Source organism: Oncorhynchus mykiss, chromosome 22, assembly GCF_013265735.2.
Source record: "Oncorhynchus mykiss isolate Arlee chromosome 22, USDA_OmykA_1.1, whole genome shotgun sequence".
Classification (NCBI taxonomy): domain Eukaryota; kingdom Metazoa; phylum Chordata; class Actinopteri; order Salmoniformes; family Salmonidae; genus Oncorhynchus; species Oncorhynchus mykiss.
The window spans coordinates 35302907-35329598 of record NC_048586.1 but is presented as its reverse complement, the minus strand read 5'-3'; the positions used below and the strand labels follow the sequence as shown (position 1 = coordinate 35329598).

The 26692-nt window shown below is 40.0% G+C and overlaps 1 pseudogene; it reads left to right on the top strand.

Moving 5' to 3' along the window:
* Positions 1 to 26692, top strand: part of LOC110502094 — a 332876-nt pseudogene that overhangs the window by 141607 nt on the left and 164577 nt on the right.

Below are 26692 nucleotides of genomic sequence, written 5' to 3'. Positions count from 1 at the left end.
TTCTAGTTGAACTGATTCTACTCATAATTCCTCTGTGTATTGACTAAGAAGCTTTTCCGAATAGGTGAAACCCCTGTTTTATTGAGATGAAGAGAAAGACTATAATGGTATTAATTTTAGCTGCTTCTCTGCCGTCATTGGGCCTGCCAATCATAGGGCTTCTCAGCATGCCTACAATGAGAAGGGGCTGAATGATTGAAAAAGGTGGTCATGCAGAGAATTAGCTTGAATTAATGGTACCTCAGAATGTGTTTTCTCCCTCCGCCCAAATTAGGCTAATTGGTTCATGCTAAAGTGTCAAGCCGTTTAAAAAAATAATTGAACTAGAATTAATGACAGGAACTGCAGAATGAGAGCGTGTTACGAATAATCCTGTCGACACAGATGACAGCCTTTCTCCGTATATGCCCATTGGAAGTCAGAATAAAGGTACTAATTAAATCAATTATGCAGATTATGCATATAGGTGTATGGAAAGTAAAATAGTCTTACCAGTTGCCACCCGATTTCATTTCATAATCCGTTTGGCATTTCAATATACTGTAATTTTCAATGTTTTTTTTGTTAATGTCTCTTTGACTATCGGTTCAGTTCAGATAGCATGGCAGAAGGCCTGAATATATTACTCTCATGTAATATGCATAATCAACAGTTATATTTCCAGGCTCAGAGTCATTTTCTTCAGCATTGAGTGGGTGTTCATTCATTTCACTTTGTTTCTAAATTAATTTGCGGAAATTGATTGATCTGTAAAACAGCTGATCATCAATGAATCAGAACATCTTGGATGCCGATATTCTCTTTCCTTTAACGACCACCGGATTTACTCTCAGACCCTTAAAAAGATCATATTTTCTAAGAATGTATATCGCCGGCCATGAACAAGCATTCACACTTTAGTAATCTGGTTTGCATCTATTCAGCAATCCCGGAATGATGCCAATGTGGTAGAAGTTAATGTCTGTTTCCACCTCTGTAACTGCCTGCCCGAGACTGTTCTGCTTAGATAAGTGAGCAAATTGAACTGCACGTTTAAAGAAGCCAGTAAGTATGTCTAATCCCATTTTAAAGAGCCCAGTGAGGGAGAGTTGGCTAATATCCACTCCAACCAGTCAGTCCCAAAGCCTGTAGATGCTGGTGCTCTCTGCTTGGCCCTGCAGATCTGGACCAGAGAGACCAAGAGAGGGAGGGAGGGAGACCACAGGAGAGCTGTCAGTGGTACAGTACTTGTCTCTGGGGGTGTTTGGTGGGTGCCAAAACTGGAGCTTGTCTCGGGGCGTCAACAGTCTTGTTGTAAATACATCATGTGGTGTGTGTATGTATGTATGTGTGTGTGTGTGGGGGGGGGGGTTAAAACAGGGAGGAGGTGCCAATGATTAGTTAAGGGAAAAATCTGTTCCAATGCCTCCCAGTGAGGAACAGTAATTGGTTAATTATAGCTACAATAACACATCAAACAGATCCTAACACTCTCCCCTCACTGCTCTGGTGATACGCAGCAGACTAACATGATCATATTGGAAATACAAGAATAGTGTCCGTACATTTGTCAAATGATGTATCTCAGATTGCTTTATATTGTATTTATAAAGACGCAGTACAATGTAGTAAGTACCAGTTGTTGAGTAATGATGATTTCATATAAAGTATTCTGCATTCATGGCTGCGTTAATGCAACCAAATCTGAGTGTGCCTGAAATGGTATTAAACAAAATGACCTCTGAATGCATCTCCACATCTTTGCACTGTGCTTGCAGCGATTAGGAATGAATAAATCTGATCAGCATGCATAGTGCATGCAATCACTGCATGGAAGTAAGCAGCTGTTTCAAATACATGCAGAGTAGTAATATTTGAAGCTATAATGATAATTTTGTATTCAGAAAATGGGCAACTCACATTTACAAGGTAAATATGTGTCTTTCCTACACAGCCACCTTGTCGCATTTGCTTCTGAGTGATGGAAAGAAAGAGAGGAGTGTTGTTGATAATACAACCTGGTTATAACACATCTTGCTTGACAGAGCCACTACTCCCTGCATTAGTTTTTAACATAAACATGTTGAATTATTAATTTGATTTAGAAAATACACCTCTGTGTGTCTGAATATCTATGCAGTCGTATTTAAAAAAAAATGTACCTTTCAAAACAGTGACTGTTAAAAAAACAACAACAGCATAATACACTTCACTCCACATATTTTACTGTAACATTTACCATGACTACCTGAGGCCTTTTATGAATATTCTAGCACCTCCTGAGAGTTGAGATTTACAACAGCCAAGTGCCCCAGCCCTGGCTTACATTACGTAGTATACCCAGTAGACTTAACGGTTTGCATTGAAAAGATATCACTCTTTGGAAACTAGCATATTTCTGCTCTTTATGTTAGCTAAGCATGGGGGTTTATTTATTCATGAGACGTCTGACAGTCTAGAAATGAACAAAGTCTTTCCCGTGTTATTGTCATTTCTCAAGGCTGAACGCTGAAATGTATCCAGGCTTTGGTTTCCTATCATGAGTCAAGTGTTGTTGGGTATGTTTTCAACTCACACAGACAGAACAGACGGAGCAGACGGAGCAGTTTTCTCTCTTCTAAACCATCTGAATGTATAATGTATTCAACAAGACACAGTCCAGGAAATGAGTTTGGAAATGAGTTTGTCAAACTTGCTTCAGGTAAATCACTGCAAAAAGGTATCTTTATATCTGGTTTGAATGTACCAAAAGGAAATATCTATCCAATCTGAAAAAGCGGTGCATTTATTCGTCTGAAGTGACTGTTGACAAAGAAGGAGAAACTCTGTTTGTTTGTATAATGCTTATATACTGCTTATATAGGGAGCAAATTCTCCAGTGTTAAATAAACACAAACAATGTTTCCATACAACCATTTCATGCGGATTAATAATATATAATTTTATAAATGCCGACAGACAAGTTGTTCGTTAGACATGGTGGGATCTTTTTGCGTCTGTAAAAATCATTATGCGAGAAATTGTGGTGGAAGCACCTTTATCCGGAAATATTGATATAATAACCATTGTATCAAAGTAAACTTGGAGTCACGTGATGATACATTTTTTAGTCCTCCCACAACAACTCGGGAAAGCATGCATTTTATTAGGCAACACATGAAATAAGTTATGAAGAACTTCACAAAGTGGTGAATGCGCAAGGTGATGATCTTGATCCTCCCTTCCAGTAAATATCCAGGGTCTTATTCTGGTGACATGATGATCAATGCTTGGATGCCGTTTGACAAATGCAAATAATATCAGTCTTATCCATAATGATCTCATCATGTAGGTAGCCTACCCCCACTGTATCTGCAAACTGTTGGCAAAAGTACATGTGCCAAGAGCAGAGTGGGCACATTTACTATATAAACTGTTTTTGTGACAAAACCATCAGTAGAGTTGAAAATGCGATGGAAAACCACTACGTGATCACACTCAACTTTAAATCTGAAAAAGTATGTTTGATGGGAACATCTTCAGTGGGGAAATGTGCACGTTGTTTTATGAATATTATAGAATATTTGCAAGAAAATCTGTCACAAATTGGATGGAAACCTCGCTGTCGAGTGCGTTAAACACTGAAAGCGTGGACATGTATAGACACTGGAACAGCGTTAAATTAACACAATTCTTAGTGTAAAGACTTATTTCCCAGAGTGCCTTGCCTTTCGAGTGAATTGTACAGTTACCACACGACTGCATTTGGTAGTGACAGACATGGTTGTTGCAGTCATCCATTTTCAGTCCTAAGGACATCACCAAGTGAGATCCTAAGAAAAATGGTATCACTAAAATGTAATTTTTTAACACAATGTGTGTTCCATAAGGCCTTATTTTGAGGGCCTACACTCTAAACATAATTCAATACTTATAGATTTAATTAACACTCATTGGTGTAAAATAATCTCAGTGTTGGTGTTAATAACCAGAGTTGAATCAAAACCATGCCCATCATTATCATATTTCATAGCATGGTATATTGCAGATTGATTTTAAGAATTGTTTTTTCAATATATGTTTTTGTATGTTGTAATTTTAATGAAATGTTGTACATTGATTGATAAATTAATCCACGCCCATCATTATCATATTTCATAGCATGGTATATTGCAGATTGATTTTAAGAACTGTTTTTTCAATATATATGTTTTTGTATGTTGTAATGTAAATAAATGTTGTACATTGATTGATAAATTAATGTTAAACAATAAATAACGAATAACGAAGGTGTAAGCTATATAACATGGATTTATTAGACCTTTTAAAGTGGCTTCTAGGCTGTGTGTGGAAGCCAGGAGATACTAAATGTGTTTATGTCAATTAACAGTCTTTTTTTTTTTACATTTATTTAATTTAACCTTTACATAACAAGGCAAGTCAGTTATGAACAAATTCTTATTTACAATGACGGCCTACCCCGGACAAACCCTAACCCAGATGAGACTGGGACAATTGTGCACCGCCCTATGGGACTCCCAATCACACCTCTAGCACTGAGATGCAGTTCTTAGACCACTGTGCCACTTGAGAGCCCGTGAGAATGAGACTTATTTGCTTGACAATCACCGGCTGGCTAAATTTTGTGACCACCACAGCACTAGTCTTTCCAGATGTTTGATCGAGCTCTGGCTGGGCCACTCAAGGACATTCAGAGACTTGTCCTGAAGCTACTCCTGCATTGTCTTTGCTGTGTGCTTAGGGTCATTGTCCCATTGGAAGGTGAATCTTCGCGCTAGTCTGAGGTCCTGAGTGCTCCGGAGCAGGTTATCATGAACGATATCTCTGTACTTTGCTCCGTTCATATTTCCTTCGATCTTGACTAGTCTCCAAGTCCCTGCCACTGAAAAACATCCCCAAAGCATTATGCTGCCACCACAATGCTTCACCGTAGGGATGGTGGCAGTTTTCCTCCAGATGTGATAGTTGGAATTCAGGCCAAATAATTCAATCACGGTTTCATCAGACCAGAGAATCTTGTTTCTCGTGGTCTGAGAGTCCTTTAGGTGCCTTTTGGCAATCTCCAAGCGGGCTGTCATGTGCCTTTTACTGAGGAGTGGCTTCCATCTGGCCACTCTACCATAAAGGCCTGATTGGTGGAGTGGTGCTGAGATATTTGTCCTTCTGGAAGGTTTATCCATCTCCACAGAGGAACTCTGGAGCTCTGTCAGAGTGACCATCGGGTTCTTGATCACATCCGTGACCATGGCCCTCCTCCCCCGATTGCTCAGTTTGGCCGAGCGGCCAGCTCTAGGAAGAGTCTTGGTGGTTCCAAATTTCTTCCATTTAAGAAAGATATTTGGTACCCTTCCCCAGATCTGTGCCTCGACACATTCCTGTCTCGGAGCTGTACGGACAATTCCTTCGGCTTCATGGCTTGGTTTTTACTCTGACATGTACTGTCAGCTGTTCGACCTCATATAGACAGGTGTGTGCCTTTCAATATCATATCCATTCAATTGAATTTACCACAGGTGGACTACAATCAAGTTGTAGAAACATTTCAAGGATGATCAATGGAAACAGGATGCACCTAAACTCAACAAAAACATGTGCATTTGTATTATAACTTTTTTTTTCTCCCCAATTCCGTGATATCCAATTGGCAGTTACAGTCTTGTCTCATCGCTGCAACTCCCGTATGGACTCGGGAGAGGCGAAAGTCGAGAGCCATGCTTCCTCCGAAACACAACCCAACCAAGCCGCACTGCTTCTTGACACAATGCCCACTTTTCATAAAAATGACTTCCTATAAATGTTTTCCACAGAAATTAGATTATTGGGAGGCTTTTTGTTCAATTCACTTCATGTATTCATCATAGCCCAATTGTTTCTCCTCCTTTTGCATCTTTTTCTATATTTTTGCTGACAAGTCTCAACCTGACCCCCTCCTCTCTCTCACTCCCTCTTCAGCGTCTAACCCATGTGAAGAGAATAATGGGCGTGGCCCATGCTCACACCTGTGTCTTATCAATTACAACCGTACTGCATCCTGCACCTGTCCACACCTCATGAAACTGTCCCTCAACAAACAATCTTGCGCCGGTGAGTGGGACAGCCATCTTCAATCCTGTAAACCCTGTATCTATCGTTTTTGTTATCAAAGTCACAAACAAGTGGGATATTGTACACAATCACTAAACAAAGAACCATAAAAATGACAGAATTATGTTTTTACATATTTATGATTTCATTGGCATTTGTGAAGTATTGGATAAACATCAGCATTTGCATGTCATATCTTACCCCATAACCATATCTGACTAAAAAGTTCAACCGCTTCACAAATCAATGGTAGTCATTGATATTTCTCTCCTAATCTGATTTCTCCATAGTGTTGAAAAGATTCCTCCTCTACGTCAGGCGGTCAGAGATCCGTGGTGTGGATATTGACAACCCTTACATGAACGTCATGACGGCACTGACCGCCCCAGACATTGATGATGTCACCGTTGTGGATTACGACACCCAGGAGGACCGGATCTACTGGGCGGATGTAAAAACACAGACCATCAAACGGGCCTTCATCAACGGCACCCGCCTGGAGACTGTCATCTCTGGAGGTAGTTAATGGCTGAATCCCAGTATGTAGGGTATGGGGTGCCACTTGAGACACACTTGAGTCTGTCCTTCATAAGTGTGTAATTCAGAGAGATAATAATGTATCAGAGATGGTTGTGTCATGGTGAGTTACCTTGCCTAAGACATGACGACTCGTGTTAACTCCCCTGAGCTTATTCCCAGGCTATAGCTCAGTTGGCTAACATAGTCTTGTGGGTTGAAGGAACTACTGTATAGGCCTTTAAATAACGTAGTGCCAGAGCCTTCCACTCATTTGATTAATAAGATGGACATTTACATTTCGAGAGCTTGGTTCTATCTGCAAAAAGATGATTCTGAGATAATTGACTTTAAGTTCCGAACCCTCATTGGTTTGAATGGTGTCAGCAATTGTTTATCTAGTATTCTTTTGAACTTAACAACATGAATGGGGGTATTTAGAGTACTATATAGGTAGAGAACATTGAACAGAACAAGATTATGTCAATAACTGTCAATAACTAAATTTTGACAAAAAATGCAGGTAGAACCTTATAGTCCCAAGCTCTCAATTTTCTGATTGGCATTACTAAGGGATGAAACACTGTGTCAAGACAAAGGCAGGAAATAACTTCTACGATCATTATTTGTTTTGCTGTGGCTTTGATGGGAATATCTGTTTTGCCAAATTGTATTGCATGAAAGTACGTCATCAAAGAGCAAAAGACAATTGCTGTTTTTCAAGAAGAGCCTCCTCTCTTCATTCTTTGATTATCCACAGAGTACACCCTAATTCCCATTCTGTAAATTTGTGCCGTAGATTTAATTAATGACCACCTGATAAAAAACAGAACAAAAACCTGCCTGCATAAACTTTTTTGCCACACTCTTATTATAATCTTTACTTTGGTAACACTTATTTTAAGGGTCCATAATAAAGCATTTTTGCTCACCATTTATGAATCATGACTCCTGCATTTGTAAATGTTAGTAAGCTAGTTATTCACACATCTATATATTTCACTAAACATCCTGTGTTGTGTGCTTTTTCTTTTACTAGCTCCTGCTGTCTACTGTCTACTAATTGCATGTTCATATTTTTGTAAGAAATTACACTGGTCACTCAAAACATTTCTAAAGTATTAATAAAGTATAAATAGCGCTTAATAAATGATGAACACACACTTTATAAATACCTTATAAAAGAATGGTTTATTACGGTCCATAAAATGAAGTGTTATCTTTACTTCCTCTGTATTTAAAAAAATATATCAATATATAAATTGTTAGGAAACATAAACAACATTGAATACCAATGTTTTGGTACCTGTTTGCTGTCCCAAGGTCTGTATATTATCCTGTCTAACTGATGACCAATGTGATTCTGTAAAACTAGATGTTGGATTGACAGCCTCACTCTCTTTGTTATCCCCTCAGATATACTAAACTGCCGTGGGCTGGCGTTAGACTGGCTCTCTAGGAATTTATACTGGCTCAGCTCAGAGAATGATGAGTCTCAAATCAATGCCGCTCGCCTGGATGGTTCCTTGAAGACCTCAGTCATTCATGGGATTGATAAACCAAGGTGCCTTGTTGTGCACCCCACAAAGGGGTAAGTAGATTAAACCAGCATCTGTGTACTTCATCATTATCTACTGGGCTCACCGTCAGCGTGGGATTAGGAAAAACAAATATCTTCCATTTGTAGACAAGACACTGATAAAAGTACATTTCCAAGCTTCTGTCATGAAAAAAAAAACATAGAATCTGCAGCAATTATTCAGTGGAAATATTTATATTGTGTGCAATTTAGCCACACAGTATCGACATGAAGAAAGTAAACAGCTCTCTACGACCAAATTATTTCATCCTAATCAGATAGGTTTTTCACATTGACGATACATTGGAGATAATATAAGACAAGCAGTGAAAACAATAAAACACTGAAAAATCTGGGAAACTAGATTTCGTATTCATAGCTGACTTTGAAAGGCCTTTGATAAAGTACGACTGGAATCTATATATAAATGCCTGGACTATTTACATTTTGGAGAATCTCTTATACGATGGATTAAAGTCATGTATAATAACCCCATGTATAAAATAGTAAATAATGGCAACTTCTCAGAAATAATTAAATTGTCAAAGGGAGTAAAGTAAGGCTGTCCTTTATTAACATATTTACTTATTTATTATGGCCATTGAAATGTTAGCTATTAAAATCAGATCCAGCAATAATATCACATGGTTAGAAATCCAGGGCTTAAAAAAAAGTGTCATTGTACGGTGACAATTCATGTTTTATTTCAAATCCACAATTTGGATCCCTGCACAGCCTCATAGAGGATCTAGATAATTATTCTAACCTCTTTGGATTAAAACAGAATTATGATAAATGCAACATATTACATATTGGATCTCAAAAAATGTAACTTTTACATTACTGTGTAGTTAAAATGGTCTGACAGTGAAGTGGGCATGCTGTACTCGGTATTCATATCCCAAAATAATAATTTCACAACGATACATTTTAATAGAATTTAGCCAAATTATATAAGGTTTTGCTACCATAGAAAGGACAACACCTGTCTATTTGTGGAAAAATCACCCTGATGAATTCTTTAGTCATATCCCAGTTTACCTACTTACTTAATGTGCGTATAGATAGGCAACACACCCTTTCAAAATGTTCACCTTACAGCCTGAATTGAAAACACATCAAATTGGACTTTTTCCGGCTTTATTAACAAACAGTAACCCACAATATCCAAGCAAATGTTTTTCTTAAAAACTCTGAAAATGTATAAAAAATTAAAGCTGTAAAAAAATACATTATTTGGGTAAGTGAACTCCCTCCCCTTCCTGTAAGGCAACAAAAGGTGAACATTTTGAAATGGGGTGGTGACTTTCTATACCCACTGTATGGCCTTACCTACACCTAACTACTTGTTTTTTTTTTTATTATATAAGGAAAAAATATTCCACTCTTATTTGGAACGGCAAGCCAGGCAAAATTGAATGGACCTATTTATATAATGAATATGAATTCGGAGTGCAGAAATATTAAAGCATTGGACCTCTCACGAATGGATTCAGTTATACAAAAATTATACTTAAATCCAAACTGGTTCTCTAACAGATTAGTAAGAATGGCTAACCCCATGTTTAAGAATGGCCCTTTTCCCTTCATTCAGATTAAAACCTCTCACTTTCAGTTATATGACAAACATTTTTAAAACAAGCAACAGATAACTATTTGCAATTTCAGTTTGATCCACAAATAAATTAATTTTAAAAAGTTAAAGTTAAAAGTGAAACAAACATTAGAAGATATATTATGGTTAAACTCAAATATACTAATTGGAATAGATTTTTTTAAACTGTATAATCTTTGTCAATTATATCATAAATAGGACTGGTGGAGTTATGTCACACATGGAGTTAACAAACATAAAAAACATAAAACAAACATGGAAACTTCTGCTCTTCAAAATTACAACTAACTGATTGCAGCATAACTGCAAAAATGGAGGAGGCAAGTGGAAAGGTGAGAAGGTAAGGAAGGACCTTGTCTGTTGGCCCCTGCATTAAAGACCAAAATTGGCTAAAGAAAATTGTGATAAATAAACTATACCACTTTAATTTAAGGACAAAAAAATAGACAACTGCACCATACAGGTAGCAAAATAATTAGGAGGAGATTTCCGATGTACCGATTCCATGGCACTAGGTTTATGAACTGATACACAAAACGCAAGATTCAAAACTTACAGTTTTTATATTTTAAATGATTACACAAAATGTTTGCAACCAGTAGAATGTTATATATAAAAATATATATACAGTGCTTTCGAAAAGTATTCAGACTCCTTTTATTTTTCTAAATGGATTAAGTATAATGTTTCCCTCATCAATCTACACACAATACCCCATAATGAAATGTTTGCAAATGTAAAAAAAAACAGGAATACCTTTTACGTAAATGTAGCTGGAAATAATGAAGGAATTGTCCGTCGAGCTCCGAGACAGGATTGTGTCGAGGCACGGATCTGTGACAGGGTACCACAAATGTTTGCAGCATTGAAGGTCCCCAAGAACACAGTGGCCTCCACCATTCTTAAATGGAAGAAGTTTTGAATCTCCAAGACTCTTCCTAGAGCTGGCCGCCCGGCCAAACTGAGCAATCGGGGGAGAAGGGCCATGGTCAGGGATGTGACCAAGAACCCGGTGGTCACTCTGACAGAGCTCCAGAGTTCCTCTGTGGAGATGGGAGAACCTTCCAGAAGGACAACTATCTCTGCAGCACTCCACCAATCAGGCCTTTATGGTAGAGTGGTCAGACGGAAGCCACTCCTCAGTAAAAGGCACATGACAGCTTGGAGATTACCAAACGGCACCTAAAGGACTCTCAGACCATGAGAAACAAGATTATCCGGTCTGATGAAACCAATATTGAATTATTTGGCCTGAAAACCAAGTGTAGGAAACCTGCCACCATCCCTATTCAGACTGGGGCGAAGGTTCACCTTCCAACAGGACAACGGCCCTAATCACATAACAAAGACAATGCAGGAGTGGCTTCGGGACAAGTCTATGACTGTCCTTGAGTGGCCCAGCCAGAGCTCAATCAAACATCTCTGGAGAGACCTGAAAATAGCTGTGCAGCAACGCTCCCCATCCAACCTGACAGAGCTTGAGAGGATCTGCAGAGAAGAATGAGAAAAACTCCACAAATACAGGTGTGCCAAGTTTGTAGTGTCATACCCAAGAAGACTGAAGGCTGTAATCACTGCCAAAAGTGCTTATACAAAGTACTGAGTAAAGGGTCTGAATGCTTCTGTACATGTGATTTTCTATATATATATAAATTTGCAAAAATGTCAATAACTGTTTTTGTCATTATGGGTTATTGTGTGTAGATTGATGACAAAAAAAACTACCATTTAATACTTTTCAGAATAAGGCTGTAACGTAACAAAGTGTGGAAAAAGTAACATGTAATGTGCAATGTGTGTGTAACTGTAGGCTTCTGATGCTCTTTGACTTTAGGAAAATCTACTGGACAGATGGCAACACGATAAACATAGCCAACATGGATGGGAGCAACAGCAAGGTCCTTCACCAGAACCAACGGGAACCAGTCGGTCAGTTGAACATTATAGCTCTGTTTGTTCAGACTGTGGAACATTACTGCTTGTTCCAACACAATGTTTCCAACATTATTTATCATGGGACATATTCCAATGTCATACACAGGAGCAGTACAACAACCTGGCAGTACCTGCTTTGGCCAATGTAGGGTGTACATTTGAGGACTTCCCTAGTCCTGATAACGAAAGGCCTAAAATGAACACGATACATATTTCTACCTGCATATCCCCTGATCATAAGCACTGGTTTATTCTATTCTTATAAAGCAAAATTACAAATGGTTGGGATTTAAATAATTTGCTACTAACTGAAAACATAATCTGCTGCCATACACAGTTGTTCAACCTGAAGCTTGTATACTTAGATGATACAAGCTTCAGTGAACAATGGTGCATCTGCAGGTTCATGTATCAAGCAGCTGTTCTGTTCTCACTGCATATGTAGACCTGAAAGGTCAAGTCTTCACTTTCTCAGTTAAACACAGTATCATTGTATTTGATGGGTCTCAATTGGGTTGACTTGATGGGCCCTGTCAGAAATATAAATTGATGGTTCACAATATACATCACATTACATCATGTATGATGATGGGTCGGACCTGCGAACGGGAGTAAATTATTGATGTGTTGTGACTGTGAATCTGCCTTCCATAAATCCACACACACACACACACACACACACACACACACACACACACACACACACACACACAGAGAGAAAGCTGTTCATAGACACAAAATAGCCTCCAGTTGCCACCATCAATTGTGCCGTTCTGTCAAATCCCATCACGTCCGCTGGAGATTGGTCAAATTATTTATAATGTCAAGTGGAGGTCATAGAGATATCCCAGGCAGGCCGCGACGAATCATTCCAACACACAAACACACACACACACACACACACACACAAAAAACACACACTCGCAAACACTTAGGCATGCACACACTCACAAACACAGCCACAAGTACACACCCACATTAACACTGAATCCTATAGATACAAATAAAGGCCCATATGGAGTCACTTCCCAGGTCGCAAAAAGTATTCCAACAATCTCACACTCATCCTCACAGTATCATCTCCGTGCCCAAGAAAGGGAAAGTAACTGGACTGAATGACTAGCATTCGCTTCCGTCATCTGCATGAAGTGCAGTCAAAGATCACATCACTTCCTCCCTCCCCGACACACTCAACCCTCTCCAATTTGCCTACCACCCAAAAGATCCACAGACGATGCAATCACCACTGTTCTGCACGCTGCCCTCACCCACCTGGACAAGAGGAATGCATATGTGAGGATGCTATTCATCGACTACAGCTTGGCCTTCAATACCATGGTGCCCTCTAAGCTCACCACAATGCTCACGGTCCTGGGACTGAACTCACCCCTATGGAGGAGTTTCCGGCAGGCCGCCCCCAAGTGGTGATGGCAGGCAACATTACCTCCTCCAAACCCTCCTCCATAAGGGTTTGTCGTCAGTCCCCTCCTGTACTCCCTGTATACCCACGACTGTGTGGCCTCACAACACCATCATCAAGTTCACTGATGATATGACAGTAGTAGGCCTGATTACGAACAACCACGAGACGGCCTACATGGAGGAGGTTGGCAGGTGCCAGGTGAACAACATATCCCTCAATGTTAGCAAAACAAAGGTGCTGATTGTGGATTTTAGGAAGAACCAGGCTGGGTACGCCCACATCCTCATCAACGGAGCCGCCGTGGAGACGGTTAAAAACACATCTGAAATGGTCAAACCACACGGACACAGTGGGGAAGAAGGCATGACAGTGACTCTTCAACTTCAGGAGGCTGAAGAAATTTGTCATGTCTCATTGGGCCCTCATGTGTTCTACAGGAGTACCATTGAGAGCATACTGTCGGGCTGCATCACAGCATGATACAGCAACTTCAACGCTGCAGACCACAAGGCGCTACAGAGGGTTGTACACTCAGCCGAACACACCATTGGGTGCACACTGCCTGCCCTCCAAGACACCGAGAACATCAGGTGTTGCAGGAAGGCCAAGAAGATCATCAGGAACCTCAGCCACCCGAGCCAAGGCCTGTTCTCCCCGCTTCCGTCACTCAGACACAGGCAGTACAGGAGCATCATGGTTAGCACTAACAGACTGGCCAATATATTCTACAGACAAACCATCAGGCTGCTGAATAGCAGCCTACGGACAATTACCCTGCCCACACCCCAATTAGCATTATACTGTATGTATGTATCCTTGTCACAGTTGTAAACATGTACCGTACATATATACAGTATGTTTTATTGTTTTATTATTATTGTTTCATTCTGTACTGTTGGAGCTTAAGTATTTCACTGCACACTGCAAGTAGGCTACATCTGTGACCCTGTGTGACTAAATAAAAAATAATCTAAATAAAGAAACACACATATTATACATCTGACTTGAAAAATAAAATTCACTATATTTCACCACTCACCAGATTTTCATTTTATAGTGACACAAAGGTTTAAAACCTATTATTAACCCTGTCATTCTTCTCCCCCAGGTCTCTCCATAGACTATACAGCCAACAAGCTGTACTGGATCAGCTCTGGTAATGGCACTATCAACAGGTGCAATGTGGACGGTAGTGGTCTGGAGGTGCTGGAGAGCATGAAGAGGGAGCTAACCAAAGCGTCAGCATTGGCTGTTATGGGTGAGTAGTGGCTAGTTCCAAACATAGTGTACCCACATCCAGGGTTGTGGGATGGATTCCTGGGACTACCCCTTTATAAATGTATCGCTCCATTACTGTAAGGAGTGTTGGATAAAAGCATCTGCTAAATTGCATATATTAATGACTTGCAGGTGCTGGGTACACATAATATAAACTCAGGAAATAAATAATATATACCTGCACATTGATGAAGGCTCCCGCTGTTGTATTGTGCAATGTTTCGACCTGAAGGTCTTTATCAGGCTTGAATGGTGGAAAATGTCAGTCAATGCATCAGATCCACGTCATGAATTAAGGGAGAACGTGGGGAGGATTAGGGCCTAGCTGTGGAGTATGTTGCTAGTTAAGTGGCTCCTGGATAAAGCCATTTAACCAATACTATGTTTTGACTGACAGTTCTGCTTCACTCTGTGTGAAATTGCCTGGGAATTAGATAATTAAAACACTGGTTGGAGCTGCAGCTTGACTGATGATAGATTGTTTTGGAATTAGAATGGATTTGGATGGCCATTGTGCAGTGTTGTTGCTTGGTATCAGTGCTGGATGCAATATGTTGGAAGATCCATCACTTAGATTTGTGTGCGTGTGTTTGTGTGTTTGTTTCATAAGGAAATGTGCTAAAACATTATATTTCTCCAACATGGTCCTTCTTTTCAATAAGATGGCATTTTTTTTCTCAAGACCATTTGTTTTGTTGTGCCATTGCACTTTACATAATACAAAGACTCATGAATGAATGAACTGATTCCCAAACTTGATGACACTTTTATGCAAAAGGTTATGTGTAATCACAGTCTACATTAAGTTGAAAAGTTTGAAAGGAGTTTGGAATCTGTGAATGCATCTTTTTCAAAAAACATTTATACATTGTGGGAATATAAATTAAAATGTTATCATTCTCTATTATTTTTCCTCCACTGGCAACTAGTCAGCAGCACGGTAGTACTTAAATTGAAGAGGAAAGTAAAGTTTGGCCTCAGAGGATGACAAAACATATGCCAAACATCCAAGTAGGGGGATGTTAATGGGATTGATTTAAGACCAGATGGAAAGGGAAAGTAAGACCACAGTGTCTCATAAGACATTTAATTCAGCACAAAGCATCTGGCTTCTTAATTGCATTACATTCGATACAGCATTTTGGATTCAGGATGCATTTTTCTTTAAAACTACACTTCCTAACAGTTACAACCTGTACAATTGGGAGGAAGCTTCTTGCTGTATGAAGGTACATGTATGTTTGCCAGGAGTGGTAATGAGAAGCAATGACAGAATGTAGATTTTTTTAAACTTGGTGTTGACGGTCAGAAACGTTGGAAAATTCACTGTCCTTTGATAAACTGTACAGTATTTAGGCATTGCAGTGCAGTCCTCGTTCCTCCGTGAACAAATGTGTGCCTCTCTCTCGCTGTGAGTTTAAAAACACCTAATTAGGCTGTCAGAAAGTGAAGAAACGAGTATAGAAGTTTGATTCGTTACTTTATAGTGTCTGCTTAGAGTCTGGATGTATGGAAGTTGGAACAAATATGACAATACATTCACTTCATATATTAAAAACACTTTTTAAGTTGGCAACCATTTTAGAGTTTTACTTTACGGAGGAAGTACTGTAAAGTAAAATGTTCTTGCTGTTAAAATGGAGACCTAGTTGGATACTTCATTATCGCATTCCACAAAATGTGAACCAAAATGCAAGGTGACAAAGATTAATGCCCTGATCAAAGCAGTAGAAACTTCCAGTAGAACAGTGGAATGATGTGTCCACAACAAGCCATCTATCACACAGTTTGGTTGTAATGCTTTTCATTGCTTTGACTGGGATATTCCTATTCTGCCAAAGAAAGAGGACAATTGTGCAATGGTTTTATATTATGACTGTTTATGTTTAACTGTTTATGTCCTTGCAACTTTATAGCAATTTGGATTTAATTTCATATGAGGTTTTTTATTCAACCGAAAATGAAAACCAAGAAACTGAACAGACACAAACAGTCAACATCACATAATGTCATATAAAGATCTCCAGGCCATGATAAATCTGAAAGAAAAACGGAACATTTAGTAGATTATAGGCATTGGTTGAAGTGTAGTGTTAATAAAAAATGTCCCTACCATCATATCTAAGCAAATATGAAACCAATATCAATGGAAGTTCACAAATCAGCTTGCCTGGAGGTACACAACACACTCCTCACCTCTCATCGAATCAAATCAAACGTTATTTGTCACATGCACAGAATACAACAGGTGTAGAGTAGACCTTAGAGTGAAATGCTTACTTACAAGCCCTTAAACAACAATGCAGTTGTAAGAAAAAAATGAAAAAAAGTAAGAGATGAGAATAACAAATCATTAAAGAGCAGCAGTGAATAACAATAGCATAGCTATATACAGGGGGTACTGGTACAGAGTCAATGTGCGGGGGCACCGGTGTCAAGGTAACTGAGGTAATATTTACATGTAGGTAAAGTTATTAAAGTGACTATGCATAGATAATAACTGAGAGTAGCAGCAGCGTAAAAGAGGGGGGCAATGCAAAAAGTCTGGGTAGCCATTTAATTAGATGTTCAGGAGTCTTATGGCTTGAGGGTAGAAGCTGTTTAGAAGCCTCTTGGACCTAGACTTGGTGCTCTGGTACCGCTTGCCGTGCAGTAGCAGAGGGAACAGTCTATGACTAGGGTGGCTGGAGTCTTTGACAATTTGTAGGGTCTTCCTCTGACACCACCTGGTATAGAGGTCCTGGATGGCAGGCAGCTTGGCCCCAGTGATGTACTGGGCCGTATGCACTACCATCTGTAGCACCTTGCAGTCGGAGGCCGAGTAGTTGCCATACCAGGCAATGATGCAACCCATCAGGATGCTCTCGATGGTGCAGCTGTAGAACCTTTTGAGGATCTGAGGACGCATGCCAAATCTTTTCAGTCTCCTGAGGGGGAATAAGTTTGTCGTGCCATCTTCACGACTGTCTTGGTGTGCATGGGCCACAATAGTTTGTTGGTGATGTGGAAGCCAAGGAACTTGAAGCTCTCAACCTGCTCCACTACAGCCCAGTCAATGAGAGTGGGGGCGAGCTAGGTCCTCATTTTCCTGTAGTCCACAATCTTCTCCTTTGTCTTGATCACGTTGAGGGAGAGGTTGTTGTCCTTGCATCACATGGTCAGGTGTCTGACCTCCTCCCTATAGGCTATCTCATCATTGTCAGTAATCAGGCCTACCACTGTTGTGTCATCGGCAAACTTAATGATGGTGTTGGAGTTGTGCCTGGCCTTGTAGTCATGAGTGAACAGGGAGTACAGGAGGGGGACTGAGCACGCACCCCTGAGGTGACCCCATGTTGAGGATCAGCATGACGGATGTGTTGTTACCTACCCTTACCACCTGGGGGCGGCCCATCAGGAAGTCCAAAATCCAGTTGCAGAGGGATGTGTTCAGTCCCAGGGTCCTTAACTTAGTGATGAGCTTTGAGGACACTATGGTGTTGAACGCTGAGCTGTAGTCCATGAATAGCATTCTCACATAGGTGTTCCTTTTTGTCCAGGTGTGAAAGGGCAGTGTGGAGTGCAATAGAGATGGCATCATCTGTGGATCTGTTGGTGCGGTATGCAAATAGGAGTGGGTCTAGGGTTTCTGGGATAGTGGTGTTGATGTGAGCCATGACCAGCATTTCCAAGCATTTCATGGCTACAGACGTGTGTGCTACAGGTCGGTAGTCATTTAGGCAGGTTACCTTAGTGTTCTTGGGCACAGGGACTATGGTGGTCTGCTTGAAACATGTTGGTATTACAGACTCAGACAGGGAGAGGTTGAAAATGTCAGTGAAGACTCTTGACAGTTTGTCAGCGCATGCTCAGAGTACACGTTCTGGTAATCTGTCTGGCCCTGCAGCCTTGTGATTGTTGGCTGCGGAGAGCGTGATCACACAGTCGCCCGGAACAGCTTGAGCTCTCATGCATGTTACAGTGTTACTTGCCTCGAAGAGAGCATAGAAGGTATTTCGCTCACCTGATAGGTTTGTGTCACTGGGCAGCTCTCAGCTGTGCTTCCCTGTAAAGGCTGTAATAGTTTGCTAGCCCTGCCACATCCGACAAGCGTCAGAGCCGGTGTATTTGATCTTAGTTCTGTATTGAAGATTTGCCTTTTTGATGGTTCGTCGGAGGGCATAGTGGGATTTCTTATATGCTTCCAGGTTTGAGTCACACTCCTTGAAAGCTGCAGCTTTATTCTTTAGCTCAGTGCGAATGTTTTCTGCAATCCATGGCTTCTGGTTGGGGTATGTATGTAAAGTGACTGTGGGGATGACGTTATCGATGCACTTCTTAATGAAGCCGGTGACTGATGTGGTGTACTCCTCAATGCCATCGGAAATACCTGGAATGTATTCCATTCTGTGCTAGCAAAACAGTCCTGTAGTTTAGCATCTCCTTCATTCATTTGATTTTTGCATGTAAGCAGGAATCAGGAGGGTAGAGTTATGGTCAGATTTGCCAAATGGAAGGCAAGGGAGAGCTTTGTACTTGTCTCTGTGTGTGGAGTAAAGGTGGTCTAGAGTTTTTTCCCTCTGGTTGCACTTCTTAGGGATAGTGTCTTATATCGGCTGAAAGATGAAATTATTGTTAATCTAACTGCACTGTCCGATTTACAGTAGTTATTACAGCGAAAACATGCCATGCGATTGTTTGAGGTCGGCGCCCCACATCAAAATATTTTTCCACCGGCACAGGTTTCATACATTCACAAATAACCATTAAATACCTACTTTTTGAAAACATTCCTCTGATTTGTCGTCCAAAGGGTCCCAGCTATAACAAGTAGTGTCGTTTTTTTTAGATAAAATCCTTCATTATATCCCAAAAAGTCCATTTAGTTGGCGCCATCGTGTTGAGTAATCCACTCATTCAACACGCAGAGAAAGAAATCCAAAAATCTTCCCCTAAACTTTGTTTCAACAACTCAAAATACATTTCTATTAACTCCTCAGATACCCTAAAATGTAATCAAACTATAATATTTCTTACGGATAGAAGTTTTAGTAGGTGTGAAATTTCGTTGTGGCGTGCGCAAACAAGAATTTCCAAGACTGTGTCCATCTGCAAAAACATATATTTCTTATTCATTTTTGAAGATACATGCCTGAAACCTTGAACATAGCCTTCTGACACCTTGTGGAAGCCATGGGAATTGCATCCAGGGAGCTAATTTTCAATATAACCTTACTCTTGCATTTCTAAGAGGATAGTCTCTCCAAAACAAAAAAAGTCAGGTTGGTTTTTCTTTGGATTTTCTCCTACCATATCTACTGTATTATTTTTAACATTTCTACAAACTTCAAAGTGTCTCCTTTCCAATGGTACCAATTATATGCATATCCTGGCTTCATGGCCTGAGCTATAGGCAGTGTAGAAAAAAGGGGCCTAGCCCTAAGTTAACATGCTGATAGAAATGAGGTAAAACTGATTTAAGTTTTCCTGCATTAACCTCTCTGAACCACCCATCCCGGGTCCGGGATAATTGTCATCAGCAACGCTGAATAGCATAGCGCCACAGTCAAATAATATTAATTGAAAATATTCATATTCATGAAATCACAAGTGCAATATTGCAAAACACAGTTTAGCCTTTTGTTAATCCACCAGTCGTCTCAGATTTTAACATTTATGCTTTACAGCGAAAGCAATACAAGCGTTTGTGTAAGTTTATCGATCGCTCGACAAAACAAGTACACTTAGCGTCAGGTAACTTGGTCACGAAAATCAGAAAAGCAATCAAATTAATCGTTTACCTTTGATCTTCGGATGTTTTCACTCACGAGACTCCCAGTTAGACAACAAATGTTCTTTTTGTTCCATAAAGATATTTTTTATATCCAAATACCTCCGTTAGTTTGGTGCGTTATACCCAGGAATCCACCGGAAAGAGCGGTCACGACAACGCAGACAAAAATTCCAAATTATATCCATAATGTCCACAGAAACATGTCAAACGTTTTTTATAATCAATCCTCAGGGTGTTTTTCAAATATCTATTCGATAATATATCAACCGGGACAGTTGGCTTTTCCCTAGGAACTGGAGTAACAATGGCCGCCTTTCTCTTTTGCGCACAACTCACTTCGAGAGCCCCCACGTATCCACTTACGCAATGTGGTCGTTCACGCTCATTCTTCAAAATAAAAGCCTGAAACTATGTCTAAAGGCTGTTGACACCTTAGGGAAGCCATAGAAAAAGGAATCTGGTTGATATCCCTTTAAATGGGCAATAGGGATGCATAGAAAACGTATATTTTCCTCACTAACTTTAAACATCAGCTATCTGAGCAGCTAACTGATCGCTGCAGCTGTACATAGCCCATCTGTAAATAGCCCACCCAATCTACCTACCTCATCCCCATATTGTTTTAATGTACTTTTCTGCTCTTTTGCACACCAGTATTTCTACTTGCATATCATATCTACTCATCTATCACCCCAGTGTTCATTTGCTAAATTGTAATTATTTCGCTACTATGGCCTATTTATTGCATTACCTCCTCACGCCATTTGCACACACTGTATATAGGCTTTATTTTTTTCTATTGTGTTATTGACTGTATGCTTGTTTATTCCATGTGTAGCTCTGTGTTGTTGTTTGTGTCGCACTGCTTTGCTTTATCTTGGCCAGGTCGCAGTTGTAAAAGAGAACTGGTTCTCAACTAGCTTAACTGGTTAAATAAAGGTGAAATAAAAATGTAAAAGATCGTATTTTTTGGAGAAATGTCCTCTGGTCTGATGAAACAAGAAATAGAACTGTTTGGCCATAATGACCATCGTTATGTTTGGAGGAAAAAGGGGGAGGCTTACAAGCCGAAGAAACTCATCCCAACCGTGAAGGTCGGGGGTGGCAGCATCATGTTGTGGGGGTGCTTTGCTGCAGGAGGGACTGGTGCACTTCAGAAAATACATGGCATCATTAGGTAGGACAATTATGTGGATATATTGAAGCAACATCTCAAGACATCAGTCAGGAAGTTACAACTTGGTCACAAATGGATCTTCCAAGTGGACAATGACCCCAAGCATACCTCCAAAGTTGTGGCAAAATGGCTTAAGGACAACAAAGTCAAGGTATTGGAGTGGCCTTCACAAAGCCCTGACCTCAACCCTATAGAACATTTGTGGGCAGAACATAAAAATGTGTGTGAGCAAGGAGGCCTACAAACATTCCTCCTGACCAGCTCTGTTAGGAGGAATGGGCCGAAATTCACCCAATTTATTGTGGGAAGCTTGTGGAAGGCTACCTGAAACGTTTGACCCAAGTTAAACAATTTAAAGGCAATGCTACCAAATACTAATTGAATGTATGTAAACTTCTGACCCACTGGGAATGTGATGAAAGAAATAAAAGCTGAAATAAATCATTCTCTCTACTATTGTTCTGACATTTCACATTCTTAAAATAAAGTGGTGATCCTAACTGACCTAAGACAGGGAATTTTTACTCTGATTAATTGTCAGGAATTGTGAAACTGAGTTTAAATGTATTTGGCTAAGGTGTATGTAAACTTCCGACTTCAACTGTAGATAGTGTGGTCTGCAGTTTGTCATGAGATACTCTTCTCAGATGAGCAAAACCTCAAGACTTCCTTCGTTATCATGCCCCAGCTGTTGTTTACAAATATGCATAGGCCCCCGCCCCATGTCTTACCAGAGGCTGCTGTTCTATCCTGCTGATAGAGTGTATAACCCGCCAACTGTATTTTATTAATGTTGTTCAGCTACGACTCGGTGAAACATAAGATATTACAGTTTTTAATGTCCCGTTTATTTTCCAACGATTGAACGTTAGCTAACTTTGAGGATGGTAAAGGCAAATTAGCCACTTGTTTCCTGGTCCTCACAAGGTACCCCGATCTCTTTCCGTGAAATCTCAGTTTCTTTCTCCAGCGAATGACGGGAATGAGGGCCTGTACGGGTGTTTGGAGTATATCCTTCCCATCCGAATCAATTCTTCATCCAATTTGAGGTGAGTAATCACTGTTCTGATGTCCTGAAGCTCTTTTCGGTCATAAGAGACGGTAGCAGTAACATTATGCACAAAATAAGTTACAAAACAAACTTAGTTTGTACAAACTGTATAATTCATACTCTTCAGAGGGATAATGAACTTTACAGTGTCCTGCTATTAAAATGCTGTATATGTATATACAGTGCCTTGCGAAAGTATTCGGCCCCCTTGAACTTTGCGACCTTTTGCCACATTTCAGGCTTCAAACATAAAGATATAAAACTGTATTTTTTTGTGAAGAATCAACAACAAGTGGGACACAATCATGAAGTGGAACGACATTTATTGGATATTTCAAACTTTTTTAACAAATCAAAAACTGAAAAATTGGCGTGCAAAATTATTCAGCCCCCTTAAGTTAATACTTTGTAGCGCCACCTTTTGCTGCGATTACAGCTGTAAGTCGCTTGGGGTATGTCTCTATCAGTTTTGCACATCGAGAGACTGAATTTTTTTCCCATCCTCCTTGCAAAACAGCTCGAGCTCAGTGAGGTTGGATGGAGAGCATTTGTGAACAGCAGTTTTCAGTTCTTTCCACAGATTCTCGATTGGATTCAGGTCTGGACTTGGCCATTCTAACACCTGGATATGTTTATTTTTGAACCATTCCATTGTAGATTTTGCTTTATGTTTTGGATCATTGTCTTGTTGGAAGACAGATCTCCGTCCCAGTCTCAGGTCTTTTGCAGACTCCATCAGGTTTTCTTCCAGAATGGTCCTGTATTGGGCTCCATCCATCTTCCCATGAATTTTAACCATCTTCCCTGTCCCTGCTGAAGAAAAGCAGGCCCAAACCATGATGCTGCCACCACCATGTTTGACAGTGGGGATGGTGTGTTCAGCTGTGTTGCTTTTACGCCAAACATAATGTTTTGCATTGTTGCCAAAAAGTTCAATTTTGGTTTCATCTGACCAGAGCACCTTCTTCCACATGTTTGGTGTGTCTCCCAGGTGGCTTGTGGCAAACTTTAAACGACACTTTTTATGGATATCTTTAAGAAATGGCTTTCTTCTTGCCACTCTTCCATAAAGGCCAGATTTGTGCAATATACGACTGATTGTTGTCCTATGGACAGAGTCTCCCACCTCAGCTGTAGATCTCTGCAGTTCATCCAGAGTGATCATGGGCCTCTTGGCTGCATCTCTGATCAGTCTTCTCCTTGTATGAGCTGAAAGTTTAGAGGGACGGCCAGGTCTTGGTAGATTTGCAGTGGTCTGATACTCCTTCCATTTCATTATTATCGCTTGCACAGTGCTCCTTGGGATGTTTAAAGCTTGGGAAATCTTTTTGTATCCAAATCCGGCTTTAAACTTCTTCACAACAGTATCTCGGACCTGCCTGGTGTGTTCCTTGTTCTTCATGATGCTCTCTGCGCTTTTAACGGACCTCTGAGACTATCACAGTGCAGGTGCATTTATACGGAGACTTGATTACACACAGGTGGATTGTATTTATCATCATTAGTCATTTAGGTCAACATTGGATTATTCAGAGATCCTCACTGAACTTCTGGAGAGAGTTTACTGCACTGAAAGTAAAGGGGCTGAATAATTTTGCACGCCCAATTTTTCAGTTTTTGATTTGTTAAAGTTTGAAATATCCAATAAATGTCGTTCCACTTCATGATTGTGTCCCACTTGTTGTTGATTCTTCACAAAAAAATCCAGTTTTATATCCTTATGTTTGAAGTCTGAAATGTGGCAAAAGGTCGCAAAGTTCAGGGGGGGCGAATACTTTCGCAAGGCACTGTATATAAATTGGCCATATGTATTTTTAGATATAGGCCTATTGTATATTATTATTACTGTTGCATCACCAACTTTATTGCAAAAGGGACAAACATAACTTTAAGTTACATATTATTTTGACACAGGTCAGGAACTGTCCAGTGAGCAGCACAGCAATTAATAAAACAGGTCCATGTTTGAAACACTTAATTCAATATTACACAGGTGAGCTAACAGGCAAAGAAAGCAGGAATGCAGACAGTCATAACTGAGCCACTGTGTCCAACACACCACCCACCACCTGTTATGTTTGGAATCTACTGACCAAAAACGTATGTTATTAGATTTTTTTTTCAATGACATGTTTTGCTAAAATAATGTTTAAGGACATACAGCAATACTTTACTATGTACCAATACTTTTGGCTGCTTGAGAAGATTTTAATCTTCACCAACCTGCCTACACATAGTTTGAAGTACAATACCAACATTGGGCACCCTCCCAAGTGGCACAGCTGTCTAAGGCACAGCATTTCAGTGCTAGATGGGTCACTACAGACCCTGGTTTGATTCCAGGCTGTATCACAACTAGCCGTGATTGGGAGTCCCCATAGGGCGGCGCACAATTGGCCCAGCGTCGGCCAGGTTAGAGTTTGGCCGGGGTAGGCAATCATTGTAAATAAGAATTTGTCCTTAACTGACTTGCCTGGTTACATTTTTTTTAAATAGCTACTGTAGTAGGTCAAAGCTGTGTGCTGGAAAACCTTGGTATAGCATGGGTGGAGTAGGCATTGTGGTGCTCATGTGAATTTCCTTTCAGTTTTGGCATCAGATCAATGCCTATTCTCACTTAAAACATAGCCTTTTGTTTTTAATATGAGTTAAGGTTCATATTCACGTCAAGGATCCACATTTACAGAATGCAGAATAATCTGTTGAGAGCTATAATAATAAATTAACACTCTGGTATCTATCAGGTTCAGCAATATTATTGTTTTCTTTTTCATATGTCCCTGGCTATATATGCCATCTGTTCCAAAGGGAAATTGCTTATTGGATTGCGTTAGCTTTATTTTCTTGCTAGTATTAGGGGCTCTTCTCCATTGTGAGTTAGCGAATCAATGTTATTGAATGCTGATTAAACACCAGTTCCTTCCTGTAGCTGAGGCCTTTGATCTGCTTTGAGTCAATCAATGAAAGGCTGTGCTTGGTGTGGTTAGGCTCAACCATCAGCCTGTTTCAATGAAGAGAGATTGATACCTAACAGGGGGCTGGATCTATCGCCCCGTTTTGTGTGTGTGTATCTGTGTGTGTATCTGTGTGTGTGAATGTGTGTGTGTGTGTGTGTGTGACTGACTATCGATGAGAGGTTTACCCAAGGTTGCCCTGCCTGACAGGTTATCAATAGTTTAGTTTTGCGACTGTGGTGTGGAATGGAAGCTAACTGTTACTTCATTCCTGCTGTTGTGTCATGTCATACTGAGAATGTTCAGTTGAAGTGCTAAACACCATGTTGAGACTCAGAATGACAGATTTTTTTTTTTATATTGTTTTTTTATTTGGGGTGGGCGGGGTGAAAGATCAGCTTTAATATTGCAGATAGATTGTGCCTTCCATCGATGTAATTGTCTGCATCATTTCCAAACCCCCTATATATTTTTTAGTAAATATATAAAAAATATTTTCCTTTATTATTTTCCCATAACCCTACCACCCCTCCTATAATTGGAGTAAACTAATGGACAACAACACTTAGCTTTCTACTTCCAGCATATACGTACTATATACATTTTACAGACACAGTATATTTTACCCTAGTTATCTTTTGTTTGTTTTTAGTACCATCCTAAAGCTCCACTCAACCCCTCCCATCTATCTCTGAACACTATCCAGTTCTCTATTTGCCATATATTTTTCAACTGTGTTGTGATGTTTCACAAAAGTTCTGAACCTTACCATTCTGATTGTTTCTACAGATTGTAAATTAATTTAGCTAAGAGTATTATTATACAATATTATTGATCGATTGACTATTACGTTTTAAATAACCCAGCAGTGCTATTTGCAGAGTTAGCTCCAGGTAAATGTAGGAAATTTGACAGGCTTAATTGCCAGAATGAGCAGCAAAATTATTGTAATCGTCGATGGAGCTGATGATTTGAAGGTGATTTGAAGAGCTCAGTCACAACAAATGGCAAATAATTCCCTAAAAATGTCACCAATTGCATGTTTTCCTGCTGAATCACTGATGTGTCCGGATGATTCCAGAGGACATTTTTGAATAGAGGTAAATGAAGCAATGTGTGTAACACCAGGTTTATGCACTACTGTTATTGGATCTGTTAGACGGAGAGTTGAGGGCCTGTGTTTAGATTGTGTGTGTGTTAGGTGATGTGAGGTGAGGCTAGGTGTTTAGGCCGTGTGGGTGATCAGTCTCCACTTGCCATCAAACTCAGCGGTTGAGGAGGAAATGTAATTTGATAAGCAATAACCAAGAAATCACTGCTACCTACTT